At 41.0% G+C, this 16,532-nt stretch overlaps 1 protein-coding gene across 1 annotated transcript in view; it reads right to left on the bottom strand.

Moving 5' to 3' along the window:
* HIBADH (3-hydroxyisobutyrate dehydrogenase) overlaps window positions 1-16,532 on the bottom strand; it is a 250,170-nt gene that overhangs the window by 12,123 nt on the left and 221,515 nt on the right. The gene's annotated exons all lie outside the window — the stretch shown is intronic.

Raw genomic sequence — 16,532 nt, 5'->3', positions numbered from 1 at the left:
CTTGATAGGTTCATAGACCCATCTTTTTTCTTTTACTATGGCAATAAGTAATTGTGTCTATTCCATGCCTTTGTCCTACCTAATTGCCACTTTATTGTTCCCGAAGGGCAATCGGACTAAGACTTAAAAAGCTGAATTTAAAATGACGAATAAGAATTAAAAGAAGGAGCCCAGAGATTGCAGAGCCATCACAGCCTGATGTTATTTTCTACACTTATATTTTAAGATAATTAATGAGAATCATGCATTGTTGAGAGAGTTGAACTGTGCTTTCTCAAGATCTAAACTTTAAGAATCATTTATTTACTCTCATTTGTGACATAGCATATTCTGACGCTCTCAGATACCTTTGGCTAACCTGTCCCATCTAACAGGAACATTTATTTGAAAAATAAAATTACTCTGATTTGCTGAGCTGTATCCTTAAAGGAAAATGAATCTGAATAAGAAATGATTGCTTTCCCCACATACTGAGTATTCCACTTCATATGCAACATTTAGATTGTGATAGAATTTCTGGTATCTTCTAATTGTGGCTCCTGGTTGTTTTATAGATGAGGAGACTATGGCTCAGTTTTTGTCTCCTAAAACATAAATCTGGAGAGCACTCGCTTTTTCACTTAAAAAGAAAAATCACTAATTGTGAGACTGAGTTCTGCAGCAATAATCTTTAGCATAAGTGGAGAATTTGGCTGCCATGAACAAAAGTTGTAGTCAAAATTGTTCCTGGGACTCTTGAATAAATATAACCTAAAAATATAACCCTTCACTGCTGTGGAAACAATGTAAAAGTTGAACATGATTTTTGGAATCTTTTTTGACAAAGCAAGTTTCTCCTGGATCCTGGGTAAGTGGACTGGGAAGCAGGTAAGTGGACTGGGAAGGGGGCTGCAGTTTTTGTGTTTAGAACTTACCAAGAGTTAGTGAATCTGAACCTTAATCACCGCAATTTCAGTTGGTCTGCCCCAAGTAAAGCACAAAATCCTGTTTTAAAGGGGTGAAGAGATGCTTTAAAAATGTTTTCAAAATAAATGTTCTGAATGTCAGTTTGGTCTCTGGGTTAAATTGCCTCTAAATTATCCAGTTCTAAAATCGAATTTCAAAGCTTCGGGAAACCCTGTCTGGGGCCTGTCTAGACCTCAGAATTGGCCTGGTTTGTTTTAAGATTTCAACAAGGCCTAGGCCTTCTGGGTTTGCCTAATGCCAGGGGAGAGGCATGTGTGAGACGTGATACAGATTTCTACGGTACTGTTGCGGGTTTTTTTTTTTTTTCATTATACTCTTTGTGGAAAAATAATTTAAAATGTGATATCATGGTATATTTCTGGAATTGCATCATTTCTTGGCTTCAGAGCTTCTTAAGTGAGGAAGTGCAGTGTGGTAGATCACAACCAACAAAGTGGAATCAGAGACTTGGCTTCTAGTCTGACACCATCACTAACCCATTAGGACTTTGGAGAAGTCATTTAATCTCTCTGCGCTTCATTTTAAAAATGAGGACATTTGGAATATAAGCTCCCTATGGTCTCTGGTTCTATACATCTACGATATTACAAAAAGTGCTGACAGGTTTTCTCAATTTTATTGTATGCTATATGTTTTTACTGGAAAACAAACCAACAGTTCATCTCTAATTATATACCAGGCAAATCTAAACCTTAGAATGGACATGCAGCTGGGCAGTTGTGGGTTAGTAAATAAGGGTTTATGGAGATTCGGAAGTCCATGCAGTTAAGGCACCAAGCCAGTCGGGGTTATGCATCTGTCACAATTGCTGTGATGAAAGAGTCTAACTGAATATATACTTTTAAAATGTAGACAGGGTTTGGCTGTTTTTTTCAAAAATAAAGATTTGGCGAGAACTAGAAACATTGATCAAGTCAATTAGCTCATACCTTAGCAGTTCTGCTTTGCATGCATTTGACAGAGTGGAACATTCATAAATAGTATATTTAAGCCCCCATCAGGGCTGGATTGTGTAATAGTCTGGCACGTGTAACTTGGACATTTCTTTAATTACTGGCTCATGTAGCACCTGCATTACAAGTCAAGCACTGTGGGTCTGGTGGGTCCAGCTCACACTGAAGGGATGACGGGTGCCACTCACGTCTGTTGCCTGATCCTTTGAAGTGGGACAAAGTAATCGAGTTAGTCACTGGGGATGGACCACTGGGCATCCTACGGGCCCTGTCATTCTGGCCAACAGAGATGTTCCCTCAAACAGCCAAAGCCATTTACACATGAGTTCCTAGCACGACATGACGCTCCTACTTCTGGTAGCTCCGTCCTGGTGTGGTTCTTGCTGTGTGAGGAAATCTCATTTAGAGAGAGATGTATTTACTGTCTTTACCTAGGGAAGATATTGTTGTTGTTGTTCAGTCACTAAGTAGTGTCCAACTCTTTGCGACCCCATGGACTACAGCATGCCAGGCTCCCTGTCCTCCACTATCTCCCAGATTTTGCTCAGATTCATGCCCTTCAGTTGGTGATGATATCTAACCATGTCATCCTCTGTCGCCCCCTTCTCCTCCTGCCCTCAATCTTTCCCAGCATCAGGGTCTTTTCCAGTGAGTCAGCTCTTTGCATCAGGTGGCCAAAGTATTGGAGCGTCAGCTTCAGCATCAGTCCTTCCAATCAGTGTTGATTTCCTTTAGGATTGACTAGCTTGATCCTTGCAGTCCAAGGGACTCTCAAGAGTCTTCTCCAATACTATGATTTGAAAGCATCAATTCTATGAAGTCTTTTTAGGTAGTTGAGAAAAAACACTCTTCTGTCTCAAATAATAGCTATTGAATGGACTAATCGGTTAATTGTTAAACTCTTTTCTTTAGACCCATTTGGTGATGTGAATTTTCTTAGAACATATCCCTGAACCTCTGTCTCATAAGAAAATTGGCTGTAGAATGAAAAGTGAGTGAAGTCTGTGAGAAGTGTTTTACTTTTGTAAGAAATTGAGGCTCAATTCATATAACATAGAACTAACCCTTCCAAGGTGTTAAATTCAGTGGCATTCAGTGCATTCACAGTGTTGTACAATCACCACTTTTTCCCTAGTTTTCAAAGCTTTTTCATCATCACCAAAGAGCACCTCAAACTCATTAAGTGATAACCCCTCATTTCCTCTTTCCCCATCCCCTGGCAACCACTAATCTACTCTCTGTCTCTGAGGATTTGCCTCTTCTGAATGTATTTTAGGTTTTGAGAAGCTACTTTTATTCCAAAGTATTTAGCTCCAAAAGATATGAAGAAAAAGAGTATGGATCTGAAGAGAGAACATTCCTTTCACTATTAAATATTTACCTGTCAGTATCTCCAGCTTCCTTCCCCCTGAATTACAAGTCTTCCCTGATAGCTCAGGTAAAGAATCTGACTACAATGCAGGAGACCCAAGTTTGACTCCTGGATGGGGAAGATCTGCTGGAGAAGGGATAGGCTACCCACTCCAGTATTCTTGGGCTTCCCTGTGGCTCAGCTGGTAAGATCCACCTGCAGTGAGGGAGACCTGGGTTTGATCTCTGCATTGGGAAGATCCCCGAAGAAGGGAAAGGCTACCCACTTCAGTAATCTGGCCTGGAGAATTCCATGGACTGTATAGTCCATAGGGTTGCAAAGAGTCAGACACGCTGAGAAACTTTCACTTTCAGAGCACAACAGGCTGCCTACCAGCCAGGAAGGAAGAATGATGTTCATATAGATTTCCAGGAAAGACATAAATAGGGCCTAATAAAATGATTTGAGTTGGAGTTTAGCCACATTCAAGGGTTAATTCATGGGGATTATGAACAAAGTGAGGAATGTACTCCCTAGCTGCCACCAAGTTATCAATGTGATAAAGGATGGCCTGAGTTTCCTAACCTCTGCAGAAGGATGCCCTTGTGCTCCATCCAGCATACTGAATCTGTAAAGTGCTGAAGAAAACTGGACTCTCTGCAAAGATGTAGTCTTTTATTCACTCCCTGAGAGTTTGATGCTTAAATCTGCGGGGAACTTGGAAGTTCAATCTTCTGATCTCACATCTCCCAGGGAAGGGATTTGGTGAGCAGGCTCTGTGAAGGTGGCATTCTGAAGCTTCAAAAAGCAGAAGAAGATATCATCTACTTTTCCCCCTCCTAACTCAGACAGTTACTAATTTTTACAGTTGAACTGAAAATATTTCTATATAGGTGCAAAATAAGAAAAAAAATCATGGACCAACAAGAGCAGCTATGTGGTCTTGTTTTTTCATTAAGTATTTTATAAACCTGGGAACTCTAGGAATGCTAGGCTGGGAAGAGAAAGGGAAATGAGGAAAATAGCAAAAAATGGAAAAAGGTCTTTTTATCCCTCAGGCATCATTCTTCAGTGAGTAAAAAGAGTTTCCAAATACCTGCCTATGTTCCAGGAATATTTAAGAAATCTTAATATACTCACTCCTATTCCTTATGCTTCCACAGCCTAGTCATTTTTTCCTCTCTAGATTTAAGCACCAGGTTGCATGGAATATGGAAATGCATGGGTTTCATCCAAAACCTGCTATTTCTTCAAAGGTGAACTCTTTCACTACTCACATAAAGTAGCATTGTACATAAAAAATATTTTTAAATTTCTAGTCCATGGTTTTTAAAAAGTAACTTGCCTTCTCCCACTAAAGTTCTGCCCAGGTAATACAATAAATGAAAACATTTATTCATTGCCATCCAACTTTTAAAATTTGGCAACAGTGAACACTCACTGAAATCTGCTCTATTGCACAGGGCATAAGGGGCTTCCCTGGTGGCTCAGTGGTAAAGAACCCGCCTACCAATGCAGGAGGCTCAGTTTGATCCCATTTTTGCACAAGGAATGCCACATTTTAATTTGTGTGGCTGGCCTGAAGGAAGGTGTGCAGGGGCAGTGTTGGGGCTGGAGGGCTGTGGCTGGAACTGTAAACCTTTAAAGCTACAGATTTTTAAAAATGACTCTGAGTTCTTCAAAGCTTCCTTCTTTTTTCTCAATAATTTCTCTTCATACCAAATAGCATGTTTCTCCTCCAAAGCACTTTCCCCCACTCTGTTTCTATGAGATGGGCTCATTTTTCAAGTGAGAACATGAGCTCCAAGGAGTGTCTTGTACTTGTTGTCTCTTAGGGCTACTACAAGGGCTGAGAACTCATGTCCCTCTTCCTTCAACAGAGCTAATCTGGTTCTCGTGAACCTCATATTCAAGTTTATATTACAGACCACTAAAAAACTTTCTATAAAAATTATTTTAAAAGAACAGTAGCCAAGTTAAAAAAAAAAAAAAGTATTGTAAAAAGGTTAAAAAAAAAAGTCATTTGGGTAACTTTTTTTTTCAAAGGCCTAAAACCACCATCTGATATTATTATAATTTGAGGCACCATCAGTCATCTCTTGCATTTGTTTTCATATTTGTAACCATGGAGTTTCTCATCTCAGAGCTATAATGCTTTTTATAACTGTAAGTGGAAGCTGTTGCCTAGGTTTGATTTGTTAGTCTTCTATTCTGCCGTTAATTTATTGGTTGGTTCTACATATTTTACAAAATTCAGCCCTTGAAAAACAAGCCTTGGCAATTTAGTGCCATATACACTTTAACACTTAAGAAATGGCTAGATGTGTTTCATTTATATTCTTTATTATTCATTTGACTTACAAAGTATATGGGCATGGAAATTGCCTGTCAGTTTTACTACTTAAGCTCCAGCTACTCTTACTTAAGATTAAAGTCGTTCTTTTTATAATCACTCACTTTCCTCCAGGAAAATTCTCGGTGTGGGGGGAAATCTTCAGTAGAGAAGGATTCTATGTGGACTTCCAACCCTTTAACCTATAGTAGGATGTTAAGTCAGGAAATGACATATCGGGGCAGGAATCAGTTGTGCTCCCTCCCAAGTCTATTTTAAAGCACTTTCCATTTTAAATATAGCAATAAAATATCAGCCTCGGAATGTCTGATAAGGATAAAAGCAATAGATCCAAATCCAATCTAAATCTGACACTGCCAGGAACAAGAATTCACATTGGTAAGTCAGGACTCATTTATGGGGCCATAAATGGGTGGGCCAGCTATAATTTGGGTATTAAACTTGTAAAATATATTGATGGTGTGCAAGAGCTAAATAAATAATTTACTACAATAAAATTGGAAATCTTTACATGGTACTTAATTGACCAGTGGGTCTCCCAGAATCTTGATGGCTCTTTGCTTTGCATTTGTGTATTTTTCACAGACTAGATTTTTCTTTCCTCACTTCAGTTTCATTTCCCTCTGCAGTGAATGATCACAAGTTAGTGCATTTCTGAAAACACACACAATTTCCATTTAAAATTCTACCAATCCATTACATGTCTTTGACAATTTCATTTACCTTCTAGGAGGATAAGTATATCACACACTTGGGCTATTCTGGAATTAGACAAATTTCTTTCTGCCCCCCAAAAAGTTACTTCAGTACTGCATCTCAGATTTCTGTTCCATGCACAGAACAGAAGTGAGGGTTGGGTTTCAATGAGATACTTTAAATAACGCACTATAGGGCTTCCCTGGTGACTCAGCGGTAAAGAATCCTCCTTTCAAGGCAGGAGACATGGGTTTGATCCCTGGCCAGGGAAGATTCCACATGCAGCTGAACAACTAAGCCTGTGCACCACAACTATTGAGTCTGTGCTCTAGAGCTGGGGAGCTGAGGCCACTGAAGCCCTCTCTCCCTAAAGCCAGGCTCTGCAACAAGAGAAACCACTGCAATGAGAAGCCTGCACACCAAAACTAGAGGGTAGCCCCTGCTCACTGCAACTAGAGAAAAGCCTGCATAGCAAGGAAGGCCCAACACAGCCGTAAATAAATAAATATTTTTAAAAAAGAATGTACTGTATTCTTTTGCTTGGTATTTTGGGGAAATGCTGAATGAGGAAAAAAAATGACAACTCTATCACTGTCTCCTACACATCTATGAGATGCTATGTACAATTGATGAAGGGGAGGAGAAAAAAATAGGGAAACTCAAACTAAAGTATTGTGAATGGCTATCCACTCCAGTATTCTTGCCTGGAGAATTCCATGGACAGAGGATCCTGGTGAGTTACAGTCCATGGGGTCACAAAGGGTTGGACATAACTGAGCAACTAACACAACAATAACAACAGCAAGGGGTTAAAAGAAAGACAAAAGCAGAGGCATGGAGTGATGACAAACATGACTCAAGAACTATTTATATACGTGTATCTAAAATGAAAGTGAACACATTATAAACTTACCTATCTTAAAACTAGGGCTTTCCAGATGGAACTTGTTTGGAGAAGGCAATGGCACCCCACTCCAGTACTCTTGCCTGGAAAATCCCATGGATGGAGGAGCCTGGTAGGCTGCAGTCCATGGAGTCGCTAAGAGTCAGACACGACTGAGTGACTTCACTTTCACTTTTCACTTTCCTGCATTGAAGAAGGAAATGGCAACCCACTCCAGTGTTCTTGCCTGGAGAATCCCAGGGACAGGGGAGCCTGGTGGGCTGCCGTCTATGGGGTCACACAGAGTCGGACATGACTGAAGTGACTTGGCAGTAGCAGTGGTAAAAAAACAAACAAACAAAAAACCACCTGCCAATGCAGGAGACATAAAAGTTGTGGGTTTGATCTCTGGGTCAGGAAGATCCCCTGGAAGAGGGCATGGCAACCCACTCCAGTATTCTTGCCTGGAGAATCCCATGGAGAATCCTGTAGCCTGGTGGGCTACAGTCCATGGGGTCACAAAGCGTCAGTTAAGACTGAAGCGACTTAGCACGCACACAGCATCTTAAAGAGTAAGAGCTCATGTATGTATACAACAATGACATGTTTCTTTACTAAATGAGAAAACTGATGTTGGGGAACTTGGGATTTGCACAAAATAATTTGTAAATAATTAATTTGTAATAATAGTAAATCATTAGGTTGGAAAGATACCTGGTCCTTGGAAGAAAAGCAATGACAAACCTAGACAGCATATTAAAAAGCAGAGACATTACTTTGCCAACAAAGGTCTGTATAATCGAAGCTACGGTTTTTCCAGTAGTCATGTACGGATGTGAGAGTTGGACCATAAAGAAAGCTGAGCGCTGAAGAATTGATGTTTTTGAACTGTGATGTTGGAGAAGACTCTTGAGAGTCCCTTGGACTGCAAAGAGAACAAACCAGTCAATCCTAAAGGAAATCTACCCTGAATACTTATTGGAAGGACTGGTGCTGAAGCTGAAGCTCCAATACTTTGGCCACCTGATGCGAAGAGCTGACTCCTTAGAAAAGACGCTGATGCTGGGAAAGATTGAAGGCAGAAGGAGAAGAGGATGACAGAGGATGAAATGGTTGGATGGCATCACCGACTCAATGGACATGAGTTTGAGCAAGCTCTGGGAAATGATGAAGGACAGGGAAGCCTGGCATGCTACAATCCATGGGGTCACAGAGTTGGACATGACTGAGCGACTGAACAACTGGTGCCCAATTCCTCCAAATCCTAGATTGGCTCTAGTTCGAAGGGTCATTTTGTGCTTTCAGCTACAAGCAATAGATAGGCCAACTCAAGCTTAAACAATACAGAGCTACATTGGCTCGTATATTGGGAAGGCCGGAGAGGGTGGGCTTCAGGCTCAGTTCCATCCAAAGTTCGACTCTATTTCTCTGCAGTCCTTTCTCCTTGGGGCTCTTCTGGGTTCTGACTTTGGCTTCTGGCTGGCTTTCCTCAGGGCTGCACAATGGTGGTCAGTAGCAGTGGGGGCAGCAAGCTCCCTAGTTCACTTCCAGCAGGCAGGAGGGTCTGATTCCCTCATTGCTCTTTCATAAAAGCAAGCTAGAACTTCTCTAGAAACTTCCATAAACCCTTTTCCTTTTCCAGAATTGAAGCACAGGACATTCTCCATCAGCGATGGAACAAGGGCTGTGAATAGACAGTCAACAGAATTCCTTGGCAGTTAAAGAGATTCTGGTTATCAACAGATTTGAGAAAATCTGTGTTTGTCATGGTCCAAGGCAGCAAAAAGAGGTTATTTTATTTGGTCAGAGGGACTGACCAAATACTAAATTCTGTTTGTCACTGTCTCTTATGTGTTTCCTTATTTTATTTCCCTGTTATCCCTCATGGTTTCTGCTTGCGCATGTCAAGACCTTGGACAACTCACTGGCACAATGATTGTACACCCCTCTTAGGTAGGAAACCCATTGGTTTGGCAGAAGCATCTACTCCCTCAGAGGCCCAAACTTAATTCTATGCTGAACCTCATTTTAAAAGGGCAAGCAAACAAGGAAGTTAGTCATATGGAATCCTATACAGTTCTGAGGAAAAGTATATGAGAGTTCATTGTTTCTCCTGAAGTGGTGTCTGGCAGCCCAAAATACTCCCAAATGTGCTGAAAATTAGTTTATAAGCAATGTGTTTTTCTTCTACCAAACTACTGTCCCAGCCACTATTCCATTCAAGACAGTAGGGCCATGTAATGAACACAATCCTATCTATTCTCCCTAAGAATTACCTTATTTAACAGTACGTACTATGAAGCTTTTATTTTTTGGTCTGGAAGATTCCTTGGTGTTCCAGATATGCTGAGCCTTCCTTACAGCGGGCACCTGCCTCTCACCCTGAAAGCTGACAATACTGGCTAGCTATAAAACCAGACCGGGTCACACACTGGGACCCCATGAAGCAGATCCTGCAATACACGGAACACACACTCAGAGAGCAGTATTTCAAACAGCACTCATTGGAGGTGCTGAGGACAAGAAGGCCAGGTAGACAATGATTAGTACTTTGCATGCTTTCCATTGGAGGAGTCATAGAAACAAGGGGAAATACTTTCTCTACAAGCATCTGGCCCATGTAGGTAATAAAAGCAAAGAACAGAACTCTAAACCCCAAATGCTATGCTTTTAAATGAGGCTTGAGACTGAGTTACTCATATGTGACTGGCAGGACTGGTGACATAATTTGCAAGGCCCTGTGCAAAATAAAAATGTGGGCTCCTCATTAGAAAATTACTAAGAATTGTAAGACAGTGACATCAGAGCATTGAATCAAGCATGGAGCCCTTTTAAGTGTGATCCCTATCTGTCCGTGCATGTCTCAGGCCATGTAGCCAGCTCTGGTGACTATCTTCTTCAAAGTGACAATAAATTCTCTATCACTATTTACTGTATATACTTCTTAGATCTAAATAGTCATTTTCTTTGAAAGTGCTCAGAATATGAAAAACTAAGTTGCTTGGATATTAAGAACTGTTTTAAATAGGGAAAGATTTAAGAGAAGCAGAGATTGCATCAATAAAATTGTTTTTGCTCTAGAGTCAGTCTTGGTTTGCTAGACTCACTCCCGGTTGAATTCTGCTTTAATCCCTGAACAGCCTTAGGTGAATCACTTAAGACTCAATGTCTTAGTCTCATTTTATGTAAATTGGGAAGAATTCTAGTAACTACCTTATTGGTCTCCTGTCAGGATTAAATGCAACATTGAAAATAAAGTGCCTAACATAATGCCTGGCTCATAGTAATTGCTCAATATTAGCAGTTGCTATAATAATTATTCCCAATTCCCAGAGAGAAGGGATGGTTGAAGACTGAATCCTCCAAAGATGACTTAGGGTTAGCAGGCTCAAGCTATGTTATCTTTCCTGAGTCTAGTTACCACCAGAAAAAATTTTATGTGTTAATTTTTTCCCTAATAATATATTTTTTAATTGTAGAACGTTTTAGAAAAAAAATTTTTAAGTACATTTACCCATGGATTTGGAGAAAGAGCTGGCAACACACTCCAGTATTTCTTGCCTGAAAAATCCCATGGACAGAGGTACCTAGTGGGCTGCAGTCCATGGGATCATGAAGAGTTGGACATGATGGAGTGACTAAGCACGCACACACCCATGGATTGGTCATTCAAAGATAACAACTGTGAATATTTAATATATTTGCCTGAAAATTTTTCTTGCATATTTATGTATAAAAATTGAATCCTATGTATGTACAGTTTTATATCCTACTTTTCAATCCATGACTCACTCTGAATAGCACCTCATGACATTGTGACTATCACCTCATGTTATTAAGTGGTCTTCACAAAATTTTATGACAGCTTCATTCCACATTGGGCAGGTGTTCCACAATTTATTTTTTCCCTATCTTTTAGACTTTACTAACTTTTCCCTATTATACATCATGCTGCTCTGAATAACTATATGCATATATCCCTGGTCACCTCTCTGATATATGTCCTTAGAGAAGTGTTCTCTCTTAGAGATGGGTAAGGAGTAGGGACACATGTCAGCCTCTCGACATATACTTCTAAAAAGATTATGCCAGTTTCTCTCCCACTGGGTGAGGATGGGGGATTCTACCCCTCCTGAAACCTTCACCAGCATCTAGTAATATCACAGCCACAAACCTTCTTTACCATTTTATAGGCAAAAAAAATTGATCATTGTGTTTATAATAATTCATTTGCTTTGATCAATAGTGAGGTTGGACATGTTTTCATCTTTATTAGTATTTGCCTTACTTTTCGTGAATTTTAAGTTCACGACGTTGTCAATTTTTCTACTGGGAAGTCTGATTTGTGCCTTTGTATAAAATAATAAAAAGTGGTTGAACAGGGATTTTAAGCCTAAGTGGTGTGACTCTAGAATCGACATGAGTAACTCCAATATCACTTTGGCTTTAAATAAACAAATCCCTATTGATAACCTACTTTCTTTTTGTACTTGATATAATTCCTTTATTCTATCTCTCCAAATAAATCCAGCTGCTCTTAGACTTTTCTCCAGGTCTTATCATCCAACTATTTTTGTTTCCATTAGCCCGAGTTCAGCAATAAACACAATCAGGAGCCTATTTCTACATTGTTTGACTCCTGGGTTATGACTTGGCTTTATAGTCTGATGGACTTAATCCCATTTCTGGGATTAAAAAATGGTTTAGTTGTTAATATTTGTCTGACTTTTTGTGACTGCATGGACTGAAGCCCACCAGGCTCCTCTGTGTGTAAGATTTCCCAAGCAAGAATACTGGAGTGGGTTGCCATTTCCTTCTTCAGGGAATCTTCCCAACCCAGGGATCAAACTCACGTCTCCTGTGTCTCCTACTTGGCAGGTGGATTCTCTCCTACTTGGCAGGTGGATTCTTTACCACTGAGCCACCTAAGAAGCCTGGGGTTATTACTTGTGCTAAGACAAAACTGTCTACCTAATTTGGGTGTAGACTCCCTCAGGAAGTTTTTCCAAGTCCTACCTCTTCAAGACTAGCAGTCATTTCCCTCCTATTCTCTGCTCCTGTTCCCTCCAGGCAACACACTTCTACTCAGCAGTTCACATTGGATAAAAACTCAGCAACCGTTATTCTTGAAGCTGCTATAAAAGTCCCCAGTATAATGTGTACAGAAGATTTTCCATTGTTTTGAATAATTATCAAGTTAATTTACAAAAACTAATCAAAAGATACTATCAAAATGAAGTCAAGTCAAATGAACCTCTTTGAAAAGGAGGTTCAAGGACACCAAAAGAAATGGGATTAAGCCCTTCAGACTATAAAGCTAAGAAAAAGTGCTTTCATCCTGATTTTCTGGATAAAATTCCAGAGCAATTCTGGGCATGAGATTGAGGAATGACAAAGGGATTGCCCCCTTAGGACACCTATTGTTTCCTTGGAAAGAAGCTTTTTGCTAATTTGTTCTGAACTATCCCTAGCTATCAGCATTGTCTGTGTCTAGTTACACACCTTTTCCTCTCTCTCAAGCCTTCTCTGATGCCCCTCGAAATTTGGATTAGGTGTCCACTTCACGCTCTCTCCCCATCTCATACTTGCCCATTCTGCCTAACAGCATGGCCTCCATCCTCACCCACTTTGCAGGTCCTTGTGGGCAATGACCTTATCTCACCCTTCACTGGATCCTAGTCCTACCATCTAAGGGGATTCATTCATTGATGCTCAATAAATATTTAGTAAATGAATGAGCGAGTCTCTGCTAGTTGGAGACACTGCTTTTCGTTTCCTTATTCATTTCTATAAAAAGGCAACCTGACCCCTATGTTGGTGAACACAGAGTGTTTTTTTTTTTCCCTGATTTCTCTCCTTTAATTAACGGATCATGAAAAATCACAAAGGCCTATTAAAAATGAACTGGTTCAGAACATCCCTCCCCATTGTTAGCAGCTCCCAAGGATTCTACAGAGCCTTTTCACGAGGTGCTCCCCTTTCCTCCCTGATGTCTCCAGAACCCAGTCCTGGAAGAATTTTGTTGAAGAGATAAAAAAACGGTGTGCTGCTGGACTGCTCTTTCTACCCGGCTCCCAGCCAGGCCTTTTTCTCCTACAGTTTCCCAGTGATCCAGCTGGTGACTGCTTCCTGGCCCCCTGCTATGCTGGCCCAGGGTAGGGGTAGGGGGTTGAAGGTTTTACTGTTCTTCAGTAATCATGCAGATTAACAGCTGCGTGTTCAGTAGCTTGAGGCCTCCCTTAAACTGAGATGGCTGGGGCCACACATTCCACAAGCGGTTGGAAACAGCTCTGCCTTGGCTACCTTATTATGAGAAAGTGACTGTGACTGTGGAGGAATAAAGTAATGGTTTTGGTGTCTTTTGTTTCATGCAGCCCATGAAGAAAAAGGCAGTTTTGTATCCCCATCCATGCTTGGTTTGGGCAAATAGACCCTCTGTGATCAGGTCCTTAATTTTCGCTCTCACCGCCCTCCCTGTTACCTGCAGCGGGATGGCTTGTTTGTAGGTAGCATCCTTACCATGCCCACCCCAACCCAGTTGCTCTGAGACCCTGACTCAGGCTGCTAAATAGAGTATTGTATCCATTTGGTCTTTCTTAGAATTGTACACAGTTCATCAGCCTGCTATGACCTTCCTTCCATTAGTAGCTGTGGCTGAATTTTGTGATATCCCTTTCTTTTCTGCGTCTGAGGTAATTTTGGGGAATACGTGGAAATCTAAATCTCCTGCTGGTCGACAGGCATGAGCTGGGTACTAGAGGCCTTGCGGTTGATGGGGTATTTGATTCTTTTTCATTCTGATTAAGCCTCTGGAGACTCATAGTCCAAACATGAAGGACAAATGGATTTTAAATTAGTTCTTTGGGTCCAAAAACTCTGGCTGCAAGTACAGAAAGGTTAACGGTATTGTAGGCATTTTTACTTGCATCTCAGTTTTACAGCTTTGAGTCCTATGTGAGCCTATACGTGCTTCCCTTTCACCAGAGATGTGAGAGAACTAAATCCAGAAATAATAGATATAGTTTAAGGAAAGACAGGTAACCTGCAGAGAGACTGAGGTTGTTTTGACTTCTCTGCATCAGAGCAAGCCCACTCTCAGTAGGGCAGAGGAAGACATGGGAAAGCCCCGTCTTGGTCTGTAAGTGTCTAGACAGCACAGAATCAAAGGCTGTCAACCTTTCTCCCTATTCTGAGGTATCCACTCAGTGGAAATGGTCCTGTTTTTTAAAAAAGGAATTTCTGAGGAGTGGACATTTATTAAATAAGGAAAAAGTCCATTTGCTGATCTTGGTGTGATATGTGATTACTCATTCAATATTGGAAGTGGTGGAAGTCACATGTAAATAGCATATATTAACAGTTAAGCATGAGATGTATGATTTCCTCAACTAGTAGCAAAGAAAGTGATAAAATAGCAGATACTTGATTAAAAGAAACTCAGATGAAGAAGATAAATAACTGTAGCTGAAGTTGTAATGGTCTTCCCTGTATATCACCATCAGTCTTTCGGTTCAAATGAAGATTTGAACGTACAGCTACCAGAAATTCCAAAATTGAAAGTAAATTTTCAAGTGCCAGGATGAAATCTCCTGCAATAATATATAATGTAGTAGCTCCATTTACTACTGCAGAGATTATCAAAGTCTGTTGTTGTTTTTAATGGTGGTGTGTCTTAATAGCAGTGTGCTATTATCTCTCTGATGGAAAAATGGCCCTAAATCTGCCTAAAATAGCCCTAGTGAGCACATTTCACACCTCTGCACAAGGCACTGGGGGTTTCTATGGGAGGAGTCTGCTTGCTTGGGTTGAAAGAGACTTGATTTGGAAAGGGGGGTGATTGTTAAAGGCAGTAGGTACTTGCATTCAATTAAGGCCACAGAGAAGTGCTGCCCTTCTACCACCTTCCTCTAGGTCTTGGGGGTAGCAGTGGATTAAAGGTGTTGTTGAGATGGTGGAAATAAAGAGAAAATAGTTTATAAAGTTGAAGACTGAGTGCTAAGTGGAAAAGTTTTACCACCAACCAGAAAACCTGTGTCCAACCTGTGGGGGGATGAGGTATAAGGAGTGGGGAGAAATAGGGTAGGTCCTTCAAAGTGAAACATCATGAACTTCTCTGTGTTATTAGACAGCAAAGTCTCTGAGCGTCATTGGAGGGCTGCTGGTGTATGAGCTGGTCAGTGGGCTGGCCAGACGTGGTCAGCTGCATATGCGGGGGCCTCGGTTTTGGGATATGGAGATTGGGATGTGACACATGGTATCCAGTTGCCCCTGCTTTGCACGTGACACCCGGATCAGGACTGTGTGGCCCTATCAGCTCTGCACCAATATCAGCAGGTTCATGGCCAAGTCAAGGTTTATCAGTGGCCAGAGTACTAAGGAGATAAAGAGAGGATCCTATACATATGTCCTTTTGGTTTATGATACTCCTTTGACCATTTCTACATTGAGTCACAAAGGAATCAGGAACAAGCTGTTTGATCTGGTCAATTTGCTTAGCTTCTCTGAGCCTCAGCTTGCTATTTGCTGATGACCCTTCCCTCCCATCCCCCAACCTCCAGCCTCCAAGTGTGATTCCTTCTTCTTGTATTTCTTCGCAGACACTACTAACTCCTCCAAACACTGGTCAACTCATTAAACTGGATGATTTAAAAGGTGATCAGTTGAAAAGTCAAGATGTGGATTAGGAAGCTACCTATTTGTTAGTGTCTTCAATCGGAAAAAAAGCCATTTATGCTTTACAGCAGAAGAAAAAATGTATTAAATTCTGTGATCTAGAACATTTATAATGCATCTGACCACAAGTTGCAAGACTCACTGAAATGACATTTAAATCTCACAGCACCTCAAGACTGAGCCAATACCAGTGAGGAATGTAGCTAAGAGACTGTGTTTCATCCTTGATCTGAGGTTTTCTCTTTTAAATACAATCTTGATAATGATTTCCTAGGTACCTCCTTCCTTTCTCTGTTGCCTTAACCTTGAAACTTGATTTGATATCCACTGGGCAATACAGATTTGCAACTTGACTAGATGGGATGGAAGAGAAGGGTTTGCAGCTGTGAAACAAACCCTGCTTTTCCATTTCAGAGAGAGGGCATCTTTAAGTGGGACTTTGCTGGGTGCTACTCAAGGTAAGGATCAAGGAAGGGGTCATATTCCCAGTCCCCAGCTGGGTGAACCACCCCAGGGGACCTCAGGCAGCACACTGCTGATGCAGAAAGGTGGGTCTGCCCTGCAGAGTGGTGGTAAGACTTGCAGGACACTGGCTGCAGTGTTGAGTCATTGGATGAGAAAGCTGGACAGAGGGGCCTTCAGGGCTCCCAGGTAGAG

Source organism: Bos taurus, chromosome 4, assembly GCF_002263795.3.
Source record: "Bos taurus isolate L1 Dominette 01449 registration number 42190680 breed Hereford chromosome 4, ARS-UCD2.0, whole genome shotgun sequence".
Taxonomy (NCBI): Eukaryota; Metazoa; Chordata; class Mammalia; order Artiodactyla; family Bovidae; genus Bos; species Bos taurus.
The sequence above is the reverse complement of the archived record's forward strand: the minus strand, read 5'-3'. Positions and strand labels throughout refer to the sequence as shown.